Consider the following 6,187-nt stretch of genomic DNA (forward strand, 5'->3'; position numbering starts at 1 on the left):
CCCTGGGGGGGAGAAGCCCGGGGCGTGAACCGAAGCCTCCCCTCCCCACGCTGAGATTAGAACCCGGGGCTTCGGCCAGCCGACGCGGGGCTCTTCACGCGTTGCCGTGTTGAGCCATCTCCTTGCCTCACCTTCCACCGCACCTTTTCCTCGCTTCCCGGCCAGGTTTTGCAAGACGACGACGATCATAATGATAGCTGTGGCGTCTGTTAAGCGGTCGGTCTGGGCCGGGCACTGTACTAAGCGCTGGGGTGGAGATAAGCGAAGGGGGTTGGATCCAGTCCCTGTCCCACACGGGGCTCGCGGTCTCCCTCCCCGTTTTCCAGATGAGGGGACCGAGGCCCAGAGAAGTGAACCGACGTGCCCGAGGCCACCCAGCAGACACGTGGCGGAGCCGGGATTGGAGAACGGCAGGTCCTTCCGACTCCAGGCCCCTATTCTGTTATCCGCTAGGCCACGCTGCTTCTCCCGGTGTTTAGCCCTCCTTCTCCCTAATAAAAATGGTGTTTGAAGCGCTTACTTGGTGCCCGTCCCCAACCGGGCGTTTCCTCCGTGACACGTAAAGTCAGAGCGAGCCCGCCGGAGTTAGCGTGGAAAGTGTCCTTGGTTTTTGGTTTTTTTTTTTATTTTTCCCCACGCGCAGGGGAGCGACACATCCAGGCTCCCGCTCACACCTGCCCCACCGAGGGTCCACCGCGATCCCGCGGGAGAAGGTTGGGAGACCATCCCGGCCACGCGGCCGCCTCGGCCCGCCCCTTCCCTCTGACGCTGCGTCCGCGCCGACCCGTTGCCGGGTCCCCCCCCCCCTCGAGTCCACCTCGCCCTCTTTCCCGACGAAGTTGGAGAAAGGACGTCTACCCCCCTTTCCCCCCCCATAAGGATGCTGGTGGTATTGGTTAAACGCTTACTTTGTGCCAAGCACCCGGGTAAGTAGAAGATCATCGGGTCAGACACGGTCCCCCGGGGGGGCCTCAAAGTCTGATTCAGTAGTTCATTCAATAGTATTGATTGAGCGCTCCCTATGTGCAGAGCACTGTACTAAGCGCTTGGAATGAACGGGTCGGCAACAGATAGAGACGGTCCCTGCCCTTTAAGTGGGAAGAATGGTTATTTAGTCCCTGTTTTACAGGTGAGGAAACTGAGGCCCAGAGAAGCAAAGCGACTCGCCCCCTCAAAGTGCAAGTGGGAAGAATGGTTATAATAATGATAATGTTGGTATTTGTTAAGCGCCTACTGTGGGCCGAGCACTGTTCTAAGCGCTGGGGTGGACACGGGGGAATCAGGATGTCCCACGGGGGGCTCACAGTCTTCATCCCCATGTTACAGATGAGGTCACCGAGGCCCAGAGAAGTGAAGCGACTCGCCCACAGTCCCACAGCTGCCAAGTGGCCGAGCAGGGATTCGAACTGATGACCTCTGACTCCAGAGCCCGGGCTCTTGCCACTGAGCCACGCTGCTTCTCTGTTTGGTCCCGATTTTACAGATGAGGAAACCGAGGCGCAGGGGAGCAAAGCGACTCACCCGAAGTCACGCACGGCAGACGGGCGGCGGAGCCGGGATTAGAATCCAGGTCTTCTGACTCCCAGGCCCGGGCTCTTTCCGCTAGACCGCCCTGCCTCTCCCCATCTGCTGTTGATCAGGCCCAGCTGAAGACTCGCGTCCCTCGTATCATTCATTCGGTCGTATTCAAGCGCTTACCGGGTGCAGAGCACTGTACTAGACGCTTGGGAAAGGCCAATACGACACTAAACGGTGACTTTCCCTACCCACAGTGAGCTTGAAGTCTAGACTGGGGGAGACGGACATTGGTAGAAAGAAATAAATGACAGATGGAGATGTGAGGTGGGGGGCTGGGAGGGGGGAATGAATAAAAGGAGCGAAGGAGGGCGACGTAGAAGGGAGTGGGAGATGAGGAAGAGTGGGGTTTAATCTGGGAAGGCCTCCTGGAGGAGGTGGGTCTTCAGTAAGTTCTGACGACAGTCTGGTCGGAGCAGGGTCCCCCCCCACCAGTCCTGGGGGCCGGAAGAAATGGGGAGGGGGAGCCGAACAGCCGAGATGGGATCCCTGCTGACTGTGGACAGAGCTTGCCTCAGCCAGGGGAGCCCGCCCCCCCCCCCCCCAAACCGTAACTGTGGTATTTTCTGAGCGCTTAGTACGTTCCAGGCCCTTGTTCTCGTCCGTCCGTCTCCCCCGATTAGACCGTAAACCCGGCAAAGGGCAGGGACCGTCTCTGTTACCGATCTGTAATAATAATAATGTCGGTATCTGTTAAGCGCTTCCTATGTGCAGAGCACCGTTGTAAGCGCTGGGGGAGACACAGGGGGATCAGGTTGTGCCACGTGGGCCTCACGGTCTTAATCCCCATTTTCCAGATGAGGTAACTGAGGCCCAGAGAATAATAATAATAATGTTGGTATCTGTTAAGCGCTTACTATGTGCCGAGCACCGTTCTAAGCGCTGGGGGAGACACAGGGGAATCGGGCTGTCCCACGTGGGGCTCCCAGTCTTCATCCCCGTTTTCCAGATGAGGGAACTGAGGCCCAGAGATGTGAAGTGACTCGCCCACAGTCACCCAGCTGACAAGTGGTAGAGCTGGGATTCAAACTCATGACCTCTGACTCCAAAGCCCGGGCTCTTTTCCACTGAGCCGCACATTCCAAGCGCTTAGTCCAGTGCTCTGCCCATAGGAAGCGCTCAATAGATACTATCGAATGAATGAGTACTAAGCGCTGGGGTAGATAAAGCAAATCGGGCTGGACGCAGTCCCTGTTCCACACGGGGCTCGTGGTCTCCACCCCCGTTTTCCAGAAGAGGCAACTGAGGCCCGGAGAAGCGAAGTGACGGAGGTCACCCAGAAGACAAGTGGCGGAGCCGGGACTGGAAGCCTTTAGAATGGTATTTATTGAGTGTTCGGCGGGCGCAGAGCACTGGACTAATCATTCCGTGAGGTAAGTGAAAGAAAGTTGAAAAATCCAATAGCCAAGATCCGAAAAGATCTCCGTGGACATCTGGAAGAGATGCCAAAGAAGCCCTTGCGGATGTCTCCCTAATAACCGACACGCCGGAAAATCAGCCCCACTGCGGGCAGGAGGGTGTCTGTCGTACTCTCCCAAGCGCTTAGTACAGTGCCCTGCTCCTAGCAAGTGCTCCATAAATACGATCGGATGAAACGCCTAACTCGAAACTAGTTTTTCCCCCCAATCTCCTCCCCACCACGTCAGGAGGCCAAAGCGTAACTCTATCCTCACGAGAAGCAGCCTGGCCTAGCGGAAAGAGCTCGTGCCCGGGAGTCGGGAGGACCTGGGTTCTGATCCGGCCCCGCCCCTTGCCTGCTGTGTGACCCTGGGCAAGTCATTTCATTTCTCCGGGCCTCGGTGACCTCATCTGGAAAATGGGGGTGAAGACTGTGAGCCCCAGGTGAAACAGGGACTGGGCCCAATCCAATTAGCTTCCACCTACCCCAGTGCTTAGTACAGGGCCGGGCACGTAGTAAGCGTGTATACGTGTACACACGAGAAGCAGCGTGGCTCAGTGGAAAGAGCCCGGGCTTGGGAGTCAGAGGTCACGGGTTCGACTCCCGGCTCTGCCGCCCGTCGGCTGTGTGACTGTGGGCGAGTCACTTCACTTCTCTGGGCCTCAGTTCCCTCGTCTGGAAAATGGGCATTAAGACCGTAAGCCTCAAGCGGGACGACCCGATGACCCTGTGTCTCCCCCAGCGCTTAGAACGGTGCTCTGCGCATAGTAAATGCTCAACAAATACCAACATCATCATCATTATTACATATATATGTGTATACAGTACATACGGACACATAGAAAGCGCTTAAATGCCCGAATCAATAGTAACATCGTCATCCTTCCCACCCCCTCGGCCCCTCGCCGGCCCGAACGGGGAGGCCGGGGGCCGGGACGGTGCCTCCCGTCCTATCACCCCCGTCCCGTGGCCAACCGGGCCCTCCCGGGTCGGACCCCGAGACCCCCTGGACGTTCTGTGGCGGGGAGATGGAGGAAAATCCACCGGGGCCCAGGCCCCGTCCACGCAGCGGGAGGGAAACAGTGCGGATCGTAGCCCCCTCCTCCACACGGGGAAACTGAGCCGTGGAAAATAATAATAATAATGTTGGTATCTGTTAAGCGCTTACTATGTGCCGAGCACCGTTGTAAGCGCTGGGGGAGACACAGGGGAATCAGGTTGTCCCACGTGGGGTTCACAGTCTTAATCCCCATTTTACAGATGAGGGAACTGAGGCACAGAGAAGTTGGGCGAAGCGACTAACCCCAAGTCACCCGGCGGAGCCCGCGCGAGGATCCGGCAGGCCGGGCTCTGGCCGGCTTTGTGCAGACCTCAGAAATCCAGCTGCTCTCTCGGCGCTTAGAACAGTGCTTGGCACCTAGGAGGCGCTTAACGAATACCGTCGTCATTATTCCTAGTTTCTTTTTTCTCTGCAACGGTATCTGTTAGGCACTTACTGAGCGTCGGGGTAGAGACCGGCTAGTCGGGTTGAACGCGGTCCCGCGGGGGGGGGGCCTCGCGGTCTTCGTCCCCGTTTTCCAGATGGGGTCACCGAGGCCCAGAGAAGCGCAGCGACTCGCTTCCTCAGCGGACGAGCGGCGGGGGACGGGATCGGATCCCAGATCCTCGTGATTCCCGGCCCGGGATGCGGTCCGCTAAGGCCCCGTCGGCGGGGGTGCCGGGGGCGGGGGCCGAGAGGTCCGGGGTCCTCGTGGAGGAGGCCTCGGGGGGGGTCACGGCTGAGCCCCCTTCCTCCGGGGGTCCGGCTGGGGCGGGCGTCGCTCCCGGGCCCGGGCGTGGCGTGCGCCCACCTCGTGCGCCGTCCGGGTGGCGGCGATGTCGACGTGGGCGTAGCTGGTGGATTCGGCGCCTGCAACGGAGCGGGACCTCGGTCGGGGGGACGCGACCGCCAGCCCGGCCTCACTGCGGCGCGCGGGGGACCCGCCCGGGACCACCCAGGGGGACTGGCCGGCTACGGCGCGGCTCAGTGGAAAGAGCCGGGCTTGGGGGTCAGAGGTCATGGGTTCTAATCCCGGCTCTGCCACTCAGCTGTGTGACTGTGGGCGAGTCACTTCACTTCTCTGGGCCTCCGTTGCCTCGTCTGTAAACGGGGATCAACTGTGAGCCTCACGTGGGACCACCTGATGATCCCGTATCTCCCCCAGCGCTTAGAACGGTGCTCTGCACGTAGTAAGCGCTTAACAGACACCAACATTATCATCATTACCGCACACCAACCAGGCCCAGGGAGCGGGGGGTTCTGTGTCTGGAGCACCCACTGGGTGCAGGGCACTGTACTGAGCGATAGGGAAAATGCAAAACCCAGCCCGCACACTTTGCTCCTCCAACCCCAACCGACTCATTAAACCGCCGTCTCGTCTAGCTTTCAATTCATTCATTCTTATTCATTCAGTCGTATTTATTGAGCGCTTACTGTGTGCAGAGCACTGCACTAAGCGCTTGGAATGGACAATTGGGCAACAGATAGAGACAATCCCTGCCCATCGACGGGCTCACGGTCTAGATGGCCTTCCCCTCGATTCTATCTATCGCCATCGTTCTCGTCCGTCCGTCTCCCCCGATCAGACCGTGAGCCCGTCAGAGGGCGGGGACCGTCCTTATCTGTTGCCGATCTGTCCATTCCAAGCGCTTAGTCCAGTGCTCTTCACATAGTGAGCGCTCAATAAATACTATCGAATGAATGACTAGAAGGGGGAGACGGACAACGAAACGAAAGAAGTGGACAGGCGGCAATAGCATCTAACTCACCGCTGACCCGTGGCCCACGTCCTGCCTCTGTCCTGGAACACCCACCGTCTCGTATTCATTCGATCGTATTTATTGAGCGCTTACCGTGTGCAGGGCGCTCTACTAAGCGCTCGGAATGTACAAGTCGGCAACAGATAGAGACCGTCCCTGCCCAACGACGGGCTCACAGTCTAGAAGGGGGAGACGGACAACAAAACAAAAGAAGTGGACAGGCGTCAACAGCATCTAGCTCACCGCCGACCGGGTCCCGTCTCCGGCCTGGATCACCCACCGTCCTCATAATCATCAGATCATCAGTCTCCGCTCCTTCAAAGCTTTAGTCAAAGCACACCTCCTCCAAGAGGCCTTCCCAGATTAACCCCCCCCCTTTCCTCTTCTCCCTCCCCTCTGCATCACCCTGACTCG

The sequence above is a fragment of the Ornithorhynchus anatinus genome, chromosome 4 (assembly GCF_004115215.2).
Source record: "Ornithorhynchus anatinus isolate Pmale09 chromosome 4, mOrnAna1.pri.v4, whole genome shotgun sequence".
NCBI lineage: Eukaryota > Metazoa > Chordata > Mammalia > Monotremata > Ornithorhynchidae > Ornithorhynchus > Ornithorhynchus anatinus.